The 21,700-nt window shown below is 35.0% G+C and overlaps 1 long non-coding RNA gene across 3 annotated transcripts; it reads right to left on the bottom strand.

The window, feature by feature from the left end:
* Positions 1-7,325: 7,325 nt before the first annotated feature.
* On the bottom strand, positions 7,326-15,336 carry LOC133804546 (uncharacterized). Of its 3 annotated transcripts, none has more exons than XR_009878531.1 (8): positions 15,038-15,336; positions 13,406-13,555; positions 13,172-13,246; positions 13,007-13,087; positions 11,689-11,803; positions 10,403-10,717; positions 9,501-9,673; positions 7,326-7,482 (listed from the first exon to the last, which is right to left on the bottom strand). It is a non-coding gene; the product is annotated as an uncharacterized LOC133804546 (long non-coding RNA). The 3 variants fall into 3 exon arrangements; XR_009878529.1 differs by having other exon boundaries at positions 9,501-9,678; positions 15,038-15,334; XR_009878530.1 differs by having other exon boundaries at positions 9,501-9,678; positions 11,689-11,781; positions 15,038-15,333.
* Positions 15,337-21,700: the final 6,364 nt, after the last annotated feature.

Below are 21,700 nucleotides of genomic sequence, written 5' to 3' on the forward strand. Positions count from 1 at the left end.
CATAGATTATTACCAATCCCTGGGGCCGAACCACTATAAAACCATTGTGTTGTTTTAATTTTTGCATTCAGTTCTATAATACCTATCTTTTTTTGTGACTCTGTGTCGTTGACTAAATCGAGGGTCAACACAAAACCACTCAAGATACCATGACCCTTAAGCTACCTAGGACTGAAACTAAAAAACTCTTAAATCTTCAAATTCATTCAAATTTCCCTCTTTCAAACCCATAAAACCCAGAAACTAACCCATTTTTTCTGGTGCATTATTCCTAGTCGTTCGTAATGCTGTCAGTTTTGGTCACATATAAAACCTTAACTAAACTCGTACCAAACCGAAACAAGTAAAAGGTATTGGAAAATTTCATCAAACATATTGAAAAATATGAAAATAAAATTTAAACCAGATATAGAAATACTTGTAGTTTTGTTTCTTGGTCGACGAAGTGAGAAAAAGGAAGAACAAGAAATGCTGGAAGAATTCGAGACGAGAGTCTAAAAGTTCCTTGGAAATAAGGGAATGCAGAGAGCTTTGAGTTTTTTGAAAAGGAAGAAAAGAGAAATTTTTTTAATGCAAATGTGGTAAGGCTCAGGCATGACTCTCCTATATATATGTAAACTTTGGGAACTGATCTAAGTTGCACGATTAGATCAGTTCGGGATCCAAGGGCTTGAATTAAATAAACCAAGCAACAGAAAAAAGTTTACAAGACAATTGTCACTATACACGAAACCCGAACATGCACCTATTATAGACCGACGCATGTCCCGTAATCGAGTGAGTGGGTGGGCACGTTTTCTCATAACAAAAGTCGAAAAGCCCCAACTATGCGTGTCAGAAGTGACGTCATGCAAGAGTAGGAGCTTGGGGGGAAATGTTGTACCCAAAAATACGAGCTGAATTACTCAGCATGAGGTGCAGTTGGAAAACAAGTGTATGAAGAAAGTGAACATATAGAGTATCTTGCTAACTCTAGAGTGAGCAGCTCAAGTTAACTTGATAGCTTACAACAACCATATAGTCTCCAGATTGCTTCTTACGCCAACAACTTAGTTCGAGAAATGCATCGCCCAGATTGCCTTCATGAAACTCTGAACGTGATCTGTGTCAATTCAGATTAGTCCTACGACACCCAGCTCAAAGGAAGTCTGGTCACGACACACACTGAAGGATCCCAAAAGACTCGGAGATTCTTTATACGCCTCAAAAATGCCCAAATTTTACTATGCATTTATTATCTGATATAACAGATATAAATTTAATAGACAATCATATAATTATGTAAATGGGAAGTCACCATTATTTATCAATTACCATATTAATGTATGGTTACCCAAAACTGTCCATGAGAATCTCCTATTAATACAAGGGGAATGGACAGTTAAAGGGATTGAATTTTTGTATGCAAAAGCTCTACTGAAATTGTCATAAAAAATTTCTTCAAAAGTCCTAAACAGATAAATAAGAGTGACTTGTGGACAAGGTGGATTTTATGTTAGGAACAGTTCCTAGTGCGTAGCGAAAATTGCAGTAATGGTAGGATTGTATACAACAACAAAAAATTCATATAAACAATTTTATATGAGAATCATTTAATATGCAATATGTTAATCAATATAATATGTATATGTAAAAATAATACGAACTGATTTACCTCTTGTAGCCTATCAAGAATCCTTGAATCTTTTTGTATATATTTCAATCTTCCTATCCTCGCTAGAGTACTCACACCTAGATCTTCCAAGATGTTCTCTACATCTCAAGATGTGGGTGGGCACTTAGAGCACAAGAATCAATATTTGTGAATCAAAAGTATTCTCAACACATGAGACTCTTGATTATAGGCTAGAGAGAAAGGTTTTTCCTTTTTTGTGAAAAAGATTATTAGTATTTCTTTTTTGTAAAAAAGATATTCTCCTATTTTATATCATATAGAATATATAGACATTATTATCATAATTATAATAATAATAAAATTGATCATATTTAATAATAATAAAATAAAATGATTAAAGACAAAGTCTTACATTCCATTTTAAAACCCTTTTCAAAATGTTTTATTAATTAATTAAATAAAATAAAAAATCAATAACTGATCACCATCAGTAGTGGTACACACATAGGGCAGTCCAAGAAGCCATGTGCGTATAGCACTTTCCCTGAAAATGGAATTTTATTTTTTTATGCTTTTTTATTTTAATTAATTAATAATTAAAAATTCGAATAAGGTATCATATTTTTAAGGAAAAGATAACAACTTAAATTTCAAAATTCAAAATTCAAAATTTGAATTTCCATTATCATCTTATTATTAATATAATAATCAAAACCAATTTTGACTATCCATATTTATCATTTCACACTTAAATAAAATAATTGATTAAAATAATTTTTTTTTATTTCTACACAATTTCGAAAATTGCACTAATGCAATAATAAATTGTGCAACTTCAATTATCACATAATTGCATAGTTATCCCGAAGAATAAATATTCTCTCAAATAGTCCATTCACAGTTTGACCCTTGTATCAACTCTTACCTTGAATAGTGTTGATAGAGCCGCCCTGGGGACCTATGAACCAAGAATTCCAAGCTCCAATAAATAAAAGATTATTAACCAAAACTCTTTGATTCAATAATCATATTTATTAATCTCATGATTATTCCACTATAAACATGAGACTGCACTCTTGAGAATCAAAGAGATATTTTCACTGAGTACTTTATTGTAACTATAAAGTATCCATTGATATAATCATTACATACAAATTAATCCTCTATTGATGATTCATAATTAAGTGGGAATAAAATTATTGTTTTACCCTTTTAATTATATCTTGATTCCTAGTGTACCATTGATTTTACTAGTGAATGTTAATTCATAATCTGATTATGAATTTGACGTCAATATCCTTTTTAGTTCCAAAAGCCAATCCAATAGGGAACCATCATTCAATCTATAAGAAGGTATAGATTCCATATCTATTAAGCTGTGTCCCCAGCCATATACATCATTAAGTCCTCAAAACAATAGTTCGCCTCCTGATCATTCTGACAAACCGTAACGCATGAATCAAAGGATCAAATGACATATATAGGAGTTCATAGAAACTTCAAGATTAAGATTAGTTTGTATATGATCATCAGTTGATGTGTTTATAATACTACAAAACGGTATTTAAACAAGTATTATTAAATTACATCTAGTCCAGTTCTACATACTCTCACTATGCAAAGTATCTCCACTAAAGTGTCCTACTACACTAGTAACCCAGATCTAGGTCACATGTATTCATAATACTAGTGGACCATAATAGCAGTAATTAATATAAAGATTCCCTAACTTTATTTTGCTGCGAACTATTTAAGTTCATTTTCTCAATCGTGATCCTCTCATACCAATATGAGATTGAGACCGCAGAGATGAACTTGGAAATTTTTCTGATATTTACTCAATATTATTAACAATAATATAGTACATAAGGTACATATATATAATAATTCAATTCATTCATTTATTTCATTAAAACCATTGTCAACTACAATTGCTTTAAGGGCACAATTCCCAACATTTTAGCCACTGAACCACGTAACATCGTGTGAGCATTTTCATTCTTGTTTTTTGCTACTTCTTATACATTCAATCTGCATAAAACCTAATCTCTCTATTGTCGGATTTCTAAATCCCCTATTGCCGAAAAATCCAATCAACAGCAACAAAATATGAGATTCATATTTATATATGTAGATATATAGGAATTTTCTTAGATAGGGTCGTCTCTGTTTTCAGAAAATGGAAAAATTATGGCCCTTTTTTTATATGATGGTGTACATTGTAATTATAGCAGAAAAACCACCTGATTCTAGGAAATTTTGAATAATTTACTATGTCAAAAATGGGGTTCAAATAGTTAGTTGCACTCGTGCATTGTTTTTATTGTACGAGTGTAAAATAGAATATTTGAGCCTGGTTTTTGACACCGTAAATTATTCCAGCATAATTGCTAATCCGTAAGAGAGAATCAAGTCTCAACACTAAGATCTAGCCTATATATATCCCCATCAAGGGTAACTATCGAGTTACATAGGGCATCGCTACTTATCCAAGAGTAAATGCCTCACAAGGGTAACCATCAAGTTACCTAGGGGATTGCTACTATTCAAGAGTGTAATCAAAGATACACTGGTTTATAGAGACTTTTATGTTAATTAGTTGTGCTGGTGAGCAGTTGCCCCTAGGGTGTCTAGCCTCACTAAAACGTGGCAACCCCTAGTATCTCTAGGCTCTCTCATTGAATGGCCAATATTCACGGCTACTATCCGGGAATAACTTATCAGAGCACTTACTCGGGTTCTAACTGTTCAATGATTAAGGAAGCATGAGGGCCCCTAGGTCCCATTCATTTTGGCACACCTAGGTTTAAACCAGCAATCCTCACCTCTTGGCCACTCGTCGCGGTGGTGAACTGGACATAATAAAATAAAAAAGTAGTGTGACGGGGATCAGCCGTCTCGGATATGACGGATATCTACCATTCATATTTTCTGAATCAGCACCTACTAAACTAACGTCTCTATGCAAACTTTCTATGACAATGTATATATGTGCATGTGTCTCTATACTAACATACAATACAATAGTCGTTTCATGTTTTAGACACACAATCAAAGTTGACTTACTTGGAGTCCTTTACTCTCAGCAAGATTTCACCCTCCAATGTATAGTCCAAATATGCTTAGCCAATACTGTAATTATCCATACAATATACTTGGATTAATTATGGAACTTCATAATTCATTATTATTATTTTGGGCAGTTTGGTCATTTTAAAAATCATTTGTAAGGATTAATGATCCTTATTTGGTTTTAAACCCATTTAAGAAATTCATACTCAAAAATTCGAGACTAAACCCTAAGTCTTGCAGAGACTTATCCTATGGTCTCGATACTTAAGCTCGAGTATCGCAATAGTATACAATCCGCTAAAAATCTTATTCTTTAAAAGTATCGCTATTAACCCGTACTTTCAACAAGTTGGTTAAATATATAAAAGATTTTAGCCAGTATTATATCCAGAAAATACTAATTAAATTCCTCAATTATTTTTCAAGAAAATAACATCTTAATTATCTTTTTATTTTTCTAAAGGTTTTAATCTATAAAAACCGTTTTTAGAAAATCGCCAAATTTTAACTTAATTAGGAGAAACTGTTAATAATTTCTTATATTGACTAGTTAATTCTCCTAAGTCAATTAATCAAGTTTGCTTACTAGAAAAATAATTTCCTTAATTAGTTTCTCAAAATATAGGGCTTTTAAAGCCTCTTTTAATTTATTAACTTAATAATAAATTAAATCTTTTATTTTTAGAAAGAATAAAAATTCTTTAATAAAAATAATTCTCACTAATCTCAAAGTGGAATTTTAGGTAAAAAATATTTTCAAGACTTACCAAGTTTTTATCTTGCAATATGCACAAATGTACCTTTATCTTAAGTTCCCAAAATCTCATTTTTACACTAAGTGTGAAAACCTCATTTTTCACATTTTTGACTACATACTTTGTTAGGTCATAACTTGAAATTTACTTACCCAATTGCTACCAAAATTTCTCAATTCCATATTTGGTATGCCATTTAAGTCTTTGTAAAATCTTAGATCAAAAGGATTATTTTTTATTGGTGAAAATATTTTCCAAACATTGAGGTAAAAATGACATTATTTTCAAGTCTTTATTTTGTCAAAACTTTGGCACTTAATAACTCTCAAACCGTTAATTATTTTATTACCAAATTTTACAGTAGAATACTAGTTTATGCCAAGAATATATCTACCAAATTTTAGAAAAAACTGGGTTTATTTGACCTATACAGTAGCTGTCCAAACTTGGTCCCGAATTTAAGAATTCGAAAAAAACTAACAGTTTTTTACCTAAACTTTTAAATAGCATAACTCACTCATTTTTAAACGTTTTTTAGTGTTTCAAAAGCTCAAATTTATGTACTCTGTCTCAAAAACATCACAGTATAACTTATTTTAAAAAAATCAATATACAGTGGATGCTTGACCCCTTGGAAGTCACAGCTCAAAACTTGAATTTTTTTTTTAGGGTTTTCAACAAAACCCATAGGGTTGACCAAACTTTAATTTTTATTAATGTATTTTGTGCCCAAAATATATTTACCATAGCTTTTCATTTTATTTTCTGAGATTTTTACCCGATTAGGGTTTTTGTGCCGGTCTAAGACCGAAAGTCTTATCTTGACTTTTAATCACAAAATTCATAATTTGGCTAGAAATAACTCATGGAAATAAATTCCAAACAAATATGATATTATTTAAAATAATATTCTTAACTCGGGGTAAAACAATCCCTACCTGAGTCGTTTAAAGGTACATGAAACGTAGGGCGTTACAATACCTACAATTTATAGAGGTTTCGTCCTCGAAACTTAAAACAAATGAGGATACAACACCCTCATCTTGTCTTTTGTTTCCCAGCACTACTACAAAAAAGGTATTTTAGGACTAGCATTGCGAGTCCTAAAAAGGTTTTTAGGACTCGCGCCAAAAAGTTTTTAGGACTCGCGGGGCGCGAGTCCTCTATTTGAGAGCCTTAAAAACTAAGGTTTTTAGGACTCGCAACGCGAGTCCTAAAATTATGTTTTTAGGACTCACGTTGCGAGTCCTAAAAGAATGTCGCGAGTCCTAAAATTATGTTTTTAGGACTCACGTTGCGAGTCCTAAAAGAATGTCCGCGAGTCCTAAAAGATCTTGCTGAGTACCTTTAAGTAAGGTTTTTAGGACTCGCGTTGCGAGTCCTAAAATGATGTTTTTAAGACTCGCGCTGCGAGTCCTAAAAAATGTCCGCGAGTCCTAAAAGATCTTGCTGAATGCCTTTAAGTAAAGTTTTTAGGACTCGCGCTGCGAGTCCTAAAAAAATTCCGCGAGTCCTAAAAGATCTTGCTGAGTGCCTTTAAGTAAGGTTTTTAAGACTCACGTTGCGAGTCATAAAATGATGTTTTTAGGACTCTCACTGCAAGTCCTAAAATAATGTCTGCGAGTTCTAAAAGATCTTGCTGAGTGCTTTTAAGTAAGGTTTTTAGGACTCTCTTTGAGTGCCCTTAAAAGTTATAATTTTAATTTTTTAAAATTTTATTTATTATTATTTTAAATTAAAAATTATGATTTAAATAAAACATTTATATACAAATTAATCTAAAAATTTATAAATTAAAATAACAAAACTTATTAAAATTATAATCGTCTTAATCTTAAAAAATATGTAACTAGATTTACAAAGTAAATAATTAACCATTCAAATAAAAATCATTTACTCTAATAAAAATTACAAATATAATAAAACACTAAATTCATTGTCAAACAACATATATTTCTTCTTCTTGTCCTTGTACTCACCCTCGTCACTGCCTTTCCAAAGTAAGGATTGACTGTTATGAATTTCTTTCTAAAATCATCCCTGAAACATGAAAAATCACATTATAATACACCGAACATGAAAAATTATAACTAGATTTTTATTGTAGTGTACATAAAAATAAGTTTATTCACAATTGCTACAATTTTCATTTTGATTTAAAAAAATATATCACTTTAAGTGTTCAAAATGTATTAAAATAAATTTGAAAAGAAAATACTAAAAAAACACCAAAAAAAATTTTGAATCCCAAGAATAATACTTCATACTGAAATAATAATAGAAAGAAAGAAATGGTGGAGCACTATATATATGAAGAAAAATCTATGGTTTCTATTCCCAATTATTCTAATAATAGTTGTTTCTTAATATCTAAGTAAACAAAAGAATGCATAACAAGCAAAATACTCAAGATAATACATTTCTCATTACAACTCATTATGTGGTCTTCATCTAACACATTTATGGGGCAGCACTAAGCAAGAAAAGCACCAAAAATCTAAAAGTGCATCAAATAGTGCAGCACGACAAATTTTAATAAAGAAGCCAACATGATACATCAAATTGATATTCACGAGAGTAATGCAAATTGATGCAAGTAAGAAATAAATAACAATAAAAGAAATAAGAGCCACTCAATACTTTTTAAAGATTACCGTATTTTGTCTTAAGTTCAAGATTAAATAAAAGTGTTGGGCTTGACATGGCAAACCTCTACAGTCATTCACAAATTTAGACTTACATTAGCTTCATCGTTATTCCACTTAAACTAAACAAAGCAAACACTTAAAAAAATTTCCTTGATGTGATCAAATATAGATCCTTGATCTCTCTTCTCTTGGTATATATACTAATAATGAATTATCTCATAATATTACCTAATCAAATCCAAATCCAATTTTTTTTATTATGTTTTTATAATGCAATGCATGAAATCATCCAAATTTTGTGATAAATAGGATCCAAATCACTCTAAGATCCAATCAATCACATATATACCAACTAGAATGTGATTACCAAATTTAATGTAATAGTAAAATCATAAAATAATTCTAAATTTTTAATAGGACAAAGATATAAATTTTTGGTATCATATAATTTCACTCACATATATACTTAGTATCTTATTATCAAATTTTGTGCAAAAATTAAAACAATAATTAATATATAAGTATGCAAACATATGTAATCAATCCATAAAAAATAATATATACTAAACTGTAAATTAATATAGGAAACCAAACCGTAGCTTATCTAAAATAATAAACCAAATAGTATCCAAGCACTCACACCACTCACATCACTAACTCTTTTGGGAGAGAAAAGATGAGGATTTTGATTTAAATTCTAGAAAGACCTATCCTGCACTTATAATCTCGAAAGCACAAATCTGTGATCACATAGTTACTCTAAATCAACTCTTTTGAGGCTCGGATTAAGCAAATTTTGTGATTAGTAGCAAAATTGAAATTCAACTTAATTATTAATCAGACGGTCAAATGTTAAATATCCGGATCACAAATTGATCATTGTGGCAGTTATCATTTTCATATTTCCACACAAAACTAAGTACAAAAAAATCTATAGAAAATCGGGCAGCATATCCCTTAATTTACTAGTCTAGCCATCTGTCACAATCAACACCGAGATGTCAAACAAATCAAATAGCACGCAAGTTTTCATCCATATATCACCGCAGCACACAAAATTATCAGAACCTACTTCACTAAGACATGCAAGTTCTTAATCTTCGGTTATCACCGCAGCACACAGAATTCTCAGAACCTACTTCACTACGGATGAATATCTAAGATATTCAAACTCCACTAAAGTAATACAATTATCATTCAAAATTGTAAAATAACAAATAGTATCAATATTAGCCTATATTATTTATTATTTATTCACTAAATAGTTGGAATAGTTATGAGGAATAACCTAAATAATCACCTGCTATGAGGAATAACCTAAATAATCACATTCACTAATAGGATCAGATCATACTGTCATATTAAACATGATAAAGAATTAGAACGAGATGTATAAATATGACTAATCACCTGCTGATTGGACACTTATGCCAGTAGGAATATGCTGAATGCAGACTGAAGGTCTAGTTCCACTCTGCTCTTCTTCAAGCATGGAGGAGGATGTGATATTCAAATCACTATCATCAATTTGAAGGTTGTAAGTGTTTTCAAGGAACAGGGGAACAATGTCTACGCTTGCTGAGCTACTCTGCATGATTTCCACAAATGTGTCAAGCTGTGAAAATTTTAATCAAGATGAATAGAATCTTCTACTTAGTAGTCAATACTTTCAGAATAGAGCTATGAGACATGACATAGCATTGGAGCATTGTCTTGACTCTTACAATTATATTATTTAGAATGTTGAAGGAAAAACCAAACTGCATTGTTCTATATTAAAATAAGGTGCAACATTAAATTGGAGTAACGGTGAAATTACTCTTCACACAACACACATCATATAAAAATCTCTATGCACTCACATAGTCTTGACTAAGTTCGTTCCTTAAATCAACAAAGAACACAAGAATCTCATCTTAGTGAAGAGAGTAAATAAACAGAAGAAACAATACACATTCGTACCGTAAGGGGAGGAAAATAACTAAAGGCTCCTGCAAAGTCTTAATGTTTCAGAACTAGAGAAAGTATAAGCATATATATAATATAATACCAATTATCAATTATTTATAATATAAATAAATACCAATTTGATATCATATATATATCATATATATTATAATATTAAAATAAATATGATATTATATCCTATATATATAAATCTGATAATATATATATCTGAAATTATAATATATTTATATATATATATATATATTTATATAAGCAAACAAATAAAATAAAAGAAAAGCAATATATGCCTTGAAGGAAACCCACGGCTGGAACCGTGAGCAGCCAGCACACCCCACACCGAATACCTGCTGGAGCCGAGACCTTGCACCGCCGGCGAGACTGCTAGAGCCGAGACCTGCGCCGCCGTGAGTGCTGGAGCCGAGACCTGCGCCGCCGTGAGTGCTGGAACCAAGAACCTGCGCCGCCGTGAGTGCTAGAGCCGAGAACACAGCTACCGTCGAGCGCCGCCGAGAACCCAGCTGCCGTCAATGCCATCGTTCGCCTTCATCTCTTTCAGCCGTTCAGCTTTGGTGTGGTTGATTTACCAGCCGTCCCTTGCTGTGGTTTTGAGTAATAAAATCCCCAAATGTGTAGTTTTTTAAGTGTAAGATAACTCCCACCTATATAATGAGCAAAATAAAAGGACCAGAAACCCCAAGGGAAGGGTAGAGAAACAAACAATTAAACTGAGCTGCATTACTCAAGCCAAACAAGAATAAATTAACAAGGACTAGAGAAGAATTTTCAGCTTTGAAAAACTATTTTTATTGGAAAAATTAATAATGGTTGGGCAGTTTTCTATTTTTCAAGGAAAATTTCAGTAATTCTAATTTTCTGTAGTTATAATTAATGTAGCTAATGCATGTGTTACCCGAAAAGACAAGTTATAAAATGGCATGCAATCCATATCTCAATTGTTATAAGGGAGAAAATACCTCTTATACTAATAACCTTTAGAATAACACCCAACAAACACATCAAGAGCACAAGAACATATCAAAAGCATCAATACCAATATTTAACATGGTTTGGCAAATATTGCATTTTCCATGGATCCAGCCAGCAAAGAAATGTCTTCTATTGAGAAAATAAAACCCTGAAGTTTTGAACTATTAAGTCCAGTCCTGGAGCTTTCTTCTATACTTTCTTGCTCTCAAAATTTCTCTCTAAAATTTATATTTTCCCACCCTTAGACTATTTACATTAGTTACCCTACCTATTATTTGCATTAAAGGACCACTCAATACAATACTATGGATAACTTGTTTGTAATAACCCTAATTTTATTGTACAGGAAAATTCATATAGGTTACAGGCTTTAGACACTCATAAAATATCATGAATCAGTTAGACAAAATACAATGGTGTTCTTATTTTTCTAGATTTAAGTGATTGTTAATTTCCTATCAGAATTTTGAAGAAAAGAAAGCTTCTTCAACTAAAGCATAGCATAAATGCAGTATCATGAAGAATAAGAAAATAAGAAGAATAAAGCAAAGACCAAAGGCAAAGAGTATCATGAAAGATCATAACACAAATGAAACGTCAATAAAGCACCATATATTTCTATTCCTACATAGTCAAATTATACCTGCTCAAGAAAGCATAGTGTACAAAGCCCTCCCAACTGATTGAACGAAATATCAACCACAATGTTCTGTACAAGACATTTTACAAGTTTAACCTGCCAAACAAAAGCCACAGTTCTTACAGAAAACATAGTGTAAGTGACTCATAGGAAAATCAATATCAATATATCAAGAGGGGAAAAAAATAAAAATAAAATAGAAATTCAACATACAGGAAGAGCAGGTTATAAAACATTACTAAAGCAAAGCAACATGAGAGTACGAAAGCTTTCAGGTAATGTATCATAACAACTCCAAACCATCAATACTACACTAGTACAGAACTTGCAGTTTCAGGTGACTACTTATCAAATACGATGGTATCATACAGTCAACATAATTAAGTTTAGCACCAAATCTTAATTAATTTTTTCATTATTTGAGATATTCCACTGGATAAGTATAAAACAAAAAGATTATTTCTACAGTAAGGACTGTCAGTATCCAATGAGATTTGGTTCTTTTCAGTACAATTCATTTATTCTTAGAACAAAGCTTACAGAATCTTTCAAATCAGCAACCTAGACGGTGTATTAATTAAAATATATTAAATGAGAAACAATGGGTCAGTTGTTCAAATAATGATCAGGAAAGAAAATGCATTAACTCGAACACGCTAAAACAGCAAACGTATGGTGTTGACTTTAAAATGACTAACTAAAATTCACCCCAAACTTCATGCAAGAAAGAGCCATATATAAGTTTATACCCAAAAGTAGAAAAAAAAATGCAATATGGATCCAAGGCTTTTTTACTTGCCTGAGAAACAAAAACAGGGCAGTACTCATATATTTCAGTTGAGGAAACAAAACTAAGTAGACTAGCAAAAACAGAGGACAAATACAATTTTAAATTAGCAGGGCTTATAGAAAAAGTTTTATTGTTATATTAGCACTGCCTTTAAGACTTCCATTGAATGAGATGTTACTTACACTGGACACTAAGACTAATCTGACAAATTCAACTTTTACACTAAAAAAATTCAAGCAAAGAAAATGTTAGATAGTTCAAATGCATTACTAAATTATATTCATATTTCATTACATGCATTTAAAAAAAAATCCAAACAGAAAAAATTACAAGCGGTATCATTATCAAAGCCTACCAACCTGTTAAAATGAGCTTAATTTATAAGGTTTTAAGAATGGTCTATTTTTCCCAACCCAACAACCAAAAAAATATTTTAAACCATTCAAAAGATTCTGGAAAAAAATAATTATTATTGGTATAAATCACCAAAACAAAATACAAGCAAGAGACCCAAGTACCCAACAGCCTTACCTTGAAAATTACCATAATGCTTCAAACGTCATGAACAAGAGCTAAAGCTGGTCCCTAAACATCCCTAACAAGCTTCTCAACCTGAAATAATACATTCAAACAATGTGTTCATGCACTAACTGACCAATGAGTCAAAATAGTACCAAAAGTTACTAGTGCACTTACAGTTTCTTGTGTACAAACTCTCAAGATTTCAGCAATGCATGTCTCTGCTGCTTTACGAACATCTGATGATTTATCCTGGATGAAAATTTCATAAAGTCATAACCAGAAACAATGGAAAGGGAACTGGCATCATGATTCTTACATCTCTATGCACACTATTGTTAGCATGGAAATATTCTAGCAATGCAAACAAGTAAAAAGAATATTTCACTTTTTTTGACAAGTCAGAATTACCGTCAGAGCAGAGGAAGCTGGCTTTAGTAGCTGTACAGCATTGGGAAATTCAGTTAACCCAGATAGTTGTTTTGACAACCACTCAAAAAGATCTTTGCGCCCTTCCGCACCAAGTTTTGCATCTGTCCAAGCTGCTGCAATGTAAGGAACCTGCAAGAAGTATACAATCATGCCACCTGAGACAAAAAAACTAAACAGCTTCCACAGCGTAGAGCAAAAAAAAAAACTTACAAACTTGCCACCACTTTCATTTGTTATCTTGAAAGAAAAATAAATAGAAAAAAAAAGTAGAAAGGCACTTTCAACTTTCTTTCCTTATTTTTTTCAACGGGAACAAAATAAAAACAAAAGTAACAAGACCTTATCGTTAGAAAGTTGCAAATAGGGTCCATATATTTTTATTGTTAATTGTTCAAATTGTCCAACTCAACTCTATTCTAGAATAATACAAACTCATAATGTGTCAGCGTTGTGATAATCACATAGAAAAATACAACAAACAAAAGTAACTAAAACCCACTTCAAAGACTTGTTGACATTAATTACTTCTAATTGAATATCATTGACAAATTTGAATAATATTAGTACAAATATATAGAGAAATTAATATTTTTTTTATTATAAAATATTTAATCCGCCTACTCTCCTAAAAACAATAAGGTATAATACTGAGACTGAGTAGCCCACCAAATCAACAACGGTTCAATTTCGTCGCCACATAACAAAACCGCGTCGCTGCGGGTTCCATTCTATTGGTTGGCCAAGTGGCCATTGCTTGGATACTCCCAACTCAAACCATCATTACTTTATTCTTTTCTTTCATTCTTACTTAGCTGGCCCAACCGCAACTGGTTACACCCCACCCCATCCCATCCATGTCTCCTATGTCAACGTTTGAACCTTCCTCCTACTCCTTACAAACATTATTACGTTTACGTGTGAGCCAAACTCAACTATAAATACCATCTCTACTCAAGTTCGAAAACCATATACACTCATCACATTCAACTCTCACAAATATAGTGTTGGGTTATTCGGAGACATTATACTTATGGACAGAGCAGCTACTAGTTATTTTCATGGGTTTTGTTGGCTATAACAGTACTAGAAGACCCTTCATGGAAGAAACAAGTGTCCTCAACCATGTATTTAAACATCATTTTTAACAAAAACAAGTGTCGTATATCTCACATTTCAATGCCAAATTAAGAAGCATACAAAGTCAAATTAAGAAAGGATTCAAGGCCAAGAATCCCATTTACTCATTTACAAGCAATTACTCATATATCTCATTGAAGCATTCTGTCAAACACCTTTAATGCATTATTTAAAGCTTAGTAATATATACTTTAAAACAGCAAGCAAGTCCAGATACGTCCTATATTCACTCTTTCTCTCTCTTTCTATATATTTATATATATATATGAGTTTAACTTATATGTAAACATTTTTTCTTATCCGAAAACACACCAAAAAAATGAATATATATATATATATATGAGTTTAACTTATATAAATTGGTTAACAAAGAGAAAATATGATTGATGAATAATTAAATCAATGATGAAAAAACCAAAAACGAAATTACAGTAAAAACTTAGAGTGATGAACAATTAGAATCAGAGACTGTACCGTAAAGCTCCTTCGTTGTTCTTCGCAGATTGAAACAAGAAATTTCAACTGTAGTAATTTCGTCTTGAATCAGAGAAACCCTTGACTCGAATGTGGTGAAGCCCTTCTCAGGATTTGTCTTTCGTGAAGGGGAGTTAGAGACCGAGAGAGATACTAGCCTACGGGAATGACCGAGAGAGATAGACCGAGAGAGCTACTAGCCTTCGTGAAGAGAAAGATTGAAGAAGAAGAAATGGGTAAGGAGAAATGGGTACACGGGAAAATAGAAAAAACAGTCATTTTGGTTGGCGGTATTTTATTTTACTTTGCCGCCCGAAATTTTTCAGTAACTCTTTTAAATACTATTGGTAATGGGTGTAATTTCGAAATATATGGGTGTTTTTTAAGTGTTTTACATCAAACATTTAAGGACTTGCTTTGGGAGTCCTTAATATTTTTTTAGGACACGCAAGCAAGTTTTAAAAAAGTATTAAGGACTCTCAAAGCCAGTCCTTAAAATTATTAAGTAAGACACTTATTTTTTAGTCCAGATTTTTTTAGGACTCGCATATTTTTTTAGGACACTCATTGCGAGTCCTAAAAGAGTATTAAGGACTCCCAAAGCAAGTCCTTAAAATTATTAAGTAAAACACTTATTTCTATAGCCCAGATATTTTTAGGACTCGCATTTTTTTTTAGGACACTCATTGCGAGTCCTAAATTGCGTTTTTTCAGGACTCTCAATGAGTGTCCTAAAAACTCCATAAATATTTTTAAGGACTTGCATTTAAGTACATGTCCTAAAAAAGTGTCCCGTAAAGGGTATTTTGTAGTAGTGCAGGTTGCCTCTTCAATGCCATGGTTACACCACTGCACCTTTACCAACGGCCTCAACACTTTTTCCATTCGGTCTATAATCATCACCAGCTTCTCCTCATAGAAGAGTTGAGGATCAATGCTCAGCTGCTCATAGCTGAGTACATGCAAGGGATCGTGCATGTATTTTCTCAACAAGGATACATGAAACACGTCATGCACCTTAGACAGGGCGAGCGGAAGAGCTAAACGATAAGCTACTTCCCCGATCCTCTCTATGATTTTGAAAGGTCCAACGAACCTTGGGCTAAGCATTCCTTTCTTCCTGAACCGCATAACCCCTCGTAGCGGAGCTACCTTCAGCAGCACATAGTGACCATCTCCCACTTCCATTTTGGAATTTCTAAGGGATGCAACAATCCGGCTGGCCATTGATGCTCGACCTTTGTCTGCTAACAAGTCAAGCAGTGTGCCACATATTATGTCGTCTCTTTTTTCATCCCAGGCCACCAAAAGTACTTCTTCAAGTCTTGGTACATTTTCGTGGTACCCGGATGCATGGCATAAGGAGCATTATGTCCCTCGAAAAAGATCTGCTTCTTGATCTCGTCATCGTCCAGAACACATATTCTGCCCTTGAACCCCAATACTCCGTCTTTGGAGAAATGGAATCATGGTCGCCCCTCCTCCCTCACTTCGTACAACAGTCCTTGAACCTAAGGATCGACTAACTGCCCACATTTTACAGCTTCCATAATGGTAGGCTCGATAGAGAGGTTCGCCAATTGACCGACAACTATCTCTAAATCCAAAGTAGCAAGATCATTTCGTAACTGCGATGAAATCTCTTTCACTATCATCACGTAAGCACTTGGATGTCGACTCAATGCATCAGCCACCTTGTTCGCTTTTCCCGGATGGTATAGAATGTCGCAGTCGTAGTCGTTGAACAGTTCCAACCATCGACGTTGTCTCATATTATATTCCTTTAGAGTGAAGAAATACTTCAGGCTTTTGTGATCAATGTAGATGTCGCAGTGTATCCCGTACAGGTAGTGCCTCCAAATTTTCAGTGCGAAAACCACCACTGCCAGCTCCAAGTCATGAGTTGGATAATTCTTCTCGTAAGTTTTTAGCTATCGAGAAGCATAAGAAATTACTTTTTCGTGTTGCATCAGCACTACTCCCAACCCTCGGCTCGAGGCATCGCTATAAATAGTATATCCCTCTGTGCCATTAGGGATAGTCAGCTCTGGGGCAGTCGTGAATCTCGTTTTCAGCTCCTAAAAACTCTTTTCGCACTTGTCAGTCCATTTTACTTGATGTTTTTGCGGGTAAGGTCAATCATAGATGTAGCTATTTTGGAAAATCCTTTCATAAATCGTTGGTAATATCTCGCTAACCCAAGAAAACTTCTAACCTCATGATCATTTTTCGGAGGTTTCCACTGCTTAACAGCTTCTATCTTGGCAAGATCTACTGAAATTCCATCTCCCGAAACTATGTGCCCCAGAAAACTAACTTTCTCTAGCCAGAATTCGCATTTTGAAAACTTAGGGTAAAGCTTTCCATCTTGCAGACGCTGAAGGACCAGTCTCAGATGCATTGCATGCTCTTCTTGGCTTTTCGAGTATATTAGAATATCGTCAATGAACACGACGACGAAATTATCCAAATACTCACGAAATACGTGATTCATGAGATCCATGAATGTTGCAAGCACATTGGTTAGTCCAAAGGACATCACTAAGAACTCGTATTGACTGTAGTGCATTCTGAAGGTCATCTTTGGTATATCCGTCTCTTTAACCTTGAGCTGATGATAGCCTGATCGCAGGTCTATTTTGGAAAATACTGACGCTCCTTGTATTTGATCGAAAAGATCGTCAATCATGGGCAATGAATATCGGCTCTTGATCGTCACTTTGTTCAGCTCCCAATAGTCAATGCACATTCTCATCGAGCCGGCTTTCTTCTTCATGAATAAGATCGGGGCTCCCCACGGAGAATGGCTTGGCCTTATGAACTTCTTGTCCAGTAACTCTTGTAGTTGCGATTGCAACTCCTTAAGTTCAGTTGGCGCCATCCTGTAAGGAGTCTTTGAGATTGACGTAGTTCCCAGAATTAGCTCTATCTCAAACATGATCTCTCAGTCTTGTGGAATCCCTAGGAGATCTTCAGGAAATACGTCAGGATACTTGCACACAACCAGTACATCAGAAGGTTGTTGACTCGTCTCTTTATCCTTATCCACTATGTTTGCCAGAAAACTGATGCATCTGTCACTCAACATTTTTCTCGCCTTCATCGCATAAATCATGGGGCACTTCTTTTCTCTTGACGTACCCTTGAAGTCGAATGGTTCTTCTCCTGCTGGGGTGAGGACCACTTTTCTGTGCTTGCAATTGATAACGGCTCCATATCTGGTTAACCAATCCATCCCAAATATGAAGTCGTATTCATGAAGGTCTAAGACTAACAGATCCGTCGTCAACTCATGACCTTCAATCTAGACTAGTACGACTCTAACCCATGTCCACACCAGCATATCCTCTCCCGAAGGCAAGGATACCCCACAAATAACAGGCATAGGCTCAGGCCTTCTATTTAATTTTTCAACAAGGGATGCAGATACAAAAAGAATGCGATGCACCAGTATCCATTAATGCATATGCAAAGGTTCAGGCAATAGAAATTTGGCCTAACACCATATCAGATGGTCTAGCTCCTTTGTCTCTTTGTGTAAGCGCATAAACTCGAGGCGAAGCTCCAATTTGTTTATGCTGGTCATTTCCGTTGCCCTTGGTTAGCATTCGACAATCTTTAGCAAAGTGCCCTGGCTTTCCACAATTATCACATACCCCACACTCGCCTCGATGGCATCGGTTACACTTGTTGCACAATAGCCATTGTTCAAACTCACGTCTCGGCTGTTTATTGGGACTAGCCATTTCCTGATTGGGAGGTCCCCCTTTTCTTTTGTTATTTCCCCCAAAAATCGGCCTTGTGCCTCTTGGATTGTTTGTTCGCCCTGAGCTCTGGCCGAACCTTGAGTTGAACTTTCCCCTTGGGCCATTCTGATTGGCCTGAAACTGTCCGGGGTTGTTGGGAGTGTACCTCCTGTCTTCGTTCTTCTGTGGTTCTAGCATGTCTGACACGACCCAAGACTTTTGGCGAAGAGCCCGTTCCACAGCTTTGGCATACATCTCCGGGCCTGTTCTACCAGTGTCTACACACCCGGCAATGTCTCTGCGCGGGCCTTTCATAAAACTCCTAGTCTTATTTTCTTTAGTATTCACCTGGTTCTTTGCGAATCTAGACAGCTGGTCAAATTTTCAAACGTAGTCCTGCACGCTCGATGTTCCCTGCTTTAGATTAGTGAACGCATTCACTTTGTGCTCGATCATTTCCTTACTAAAGTACTTGCCATTGGACAAGGTCAAGAACTCTAGCCATTCTATCTCGACAACATTATTCCCTTTCTTGGCTGTGTCCCACTAGATGCGGGCATCTTTTCTCAACATATAGGTCGCACAAACTACCTTCTCTCTCGGTAGTTCCAATGAAGTCGATGATCCTATCCAAAATTTTGATCCATTCCTTTGCCATTGATGGGTCACTACTCCCCTCGAATATAGGTGGATTCTGGTTGCCGAACCTTTCTGATATAGGTTTCGCTCGGGCAGCTCTTGGTGCTTATATTGGCAGTACCAGTTGCTCAATGACAACCTGTGGGCCAAGGTTCTCTTCTCATTGTTTTCAGGCGGTATTTCATTGTTCTAAGCACTATTGGGTGGCATGGGGAGTCGTCCCAAAAGGGTGTTAAACCTTTCAGCTTAGAGGGCATCAAAGTCCTCCTGTCTCTTTTTCCCTCATTCAATTTGGGCTCCATGTGTCTCCACTAGCCTTTGCAGATTATTCATCTACTCGACTATCTCACGAACTCTAGCAGCTTGGTTTGGAGCTCTAGCGGTAGGCGCATTCTAAGCTCCAGCAGTAGGCACGGCTTGGCCTCAGCCAGCAACACCCCTTCCTCTTTGAGCTCTTGTCCTTGCCTTTTGTTTGATTTCAAATCAAAAAGCTCCTAAGCGCATAAGGAAGAGAAGTTAATAACAACACAGATAGTTAATTATCCTAATTAAACACGCCAAACATATCAAACACAACAAGCAATCAACACTTTTTAACAAAAGTTAGCAACTTTATTTCATAACTTATACCATATACAACAATGTTTTAAGTTCGGGTAGCTAGTCTAAGGAATTTACAAAATTAGCCCTAAAAAAATGGACTTATATCCCTGCTAGACTAGTTACTTATTCTCTTAATTATATACAAGGTAGGTACATATTTCAAAAGTTGGTGGGTTTCTAACACCTATGTAGCCCCTAACACCTACTTGGTGTCGTTGTCGGCGGCCATATCTGAGCCATCCTCAGAATCCTCCTCAGGATCTTCCTCAGGATCCTCCTCAGGATCTTCCTCAAGATCCTCTTCAGGATTTTCCTCAGTCTGGTCCATCGACTCCTTAGAAGAAATTTCCCCGTCCCCGAGTTCTTCGTCAGCCACTTCCTCCACTGGCAGGTTCTCAGCTACAACTGGGGCCTCTACTACCACTGGGTTTGTTGCTGCTCGTCATTGTGCTGCCTCTATCGCATATGCCTGGGCGTTCTGCGCAGCAAAGAGCACACAGAAGTATATATGCCACCTTGACCTCTTACCCAGAGGTCCAAAGGTCATCTCAATGGATATCCTGAAGGTAGTCCAGTATGGAGTAGCTGGCCTTGAGTGCCTCTCCTGGTACCAAAGAAAATTTGTGCCTCTCAGGTATAAACTTGCGAATCCTACCCTAAACCTATGGGGTGTACCAATGTCCTCAAAAATGGTGTTTAGCGAGTAACTCCATGCCCAAACTTCATTGGAATGGATCTCTCCGTTGAATACGACAGGTGCTATGTTGGTGAAGGCACGATAGATCTCGGTTTTGCCAGTGATCATACACTATAGGGGGGTTGACTATGATGGGATCAATTTCCTTAGGTCCGTCCACCATTTTTATTTACTAACCTACAATTTATAAAATGTAGGTAAGTAAAATAGAAACAACACACTAAAGGAAGAGATAGTAGTTACAATGATTGTCAATCTATCTTTGCGAAATGTACATGTGGGTTGTCTACAAAACCGGCTCAACTCGAGCTCTGATACCAACTGTAACTACCCAGATTTTCAAGGCTCGATAATGCGAAAATATAAATGTTTTCATTTAACAAAATGTCTCAAAAACCCGTATAAAAAAAACTTTTTAAAAGTCGTATGGCCATACTTAACATTTAATACAAACATAGTTTATAAAGATTAAAGTGAGCCTAGTTTATGAAAATAACACAACATTTCCAAAACAAACAAAAAATGGCTTCCCAAAAGGTCAGTACACATGTACATTCACAAGGTAGACTCCAGAGCTCACTGCTCTGCCTTGCCCTTGTTCTTACCTACAACAGGAAACAACTAGGTAAGTGAAAATGCTTAGTAAGTTCAATTTTAAAACAAAAGCATGCAGAGAAGACAGGTGGTCACTTACCAAGTTACTGTCCCCAGATAACAATAGCTCACAAAAATTAGGGCTCCAGATCCACCCAGACCCTACGCAATCAATTTCAAGAATGCAAAAGCGTCCTGGCAAACTTATGGTTATGTCTGACAATCAATGTTAAACTATTTCATATAAATAAATAAATCCCTGCACTTAGAAAATTACAGAACAAGCAGAGATAAGATATCACAATATAATTCGAGACCAACGCTTGACAATTTCCAACAATTCGGGCTATCATGCCCTCCAGCATAATTGCTAATCTGTAAGAG

This window comes from Humulus lupulus, chromosome X (genome assembly GCF_963169125.1).
Source record: "Humulus lupulus chromosome X, drHumLupu1.1, whole genome shotgun sequence".
Taxonomy (NCBI): domain Eukaryota; kingdom Viridiplantae; phylum Streptophyta; class Magnoliopsida; order Rosales; family Cannabaceae; genus Humulus; species Humulus lupulus.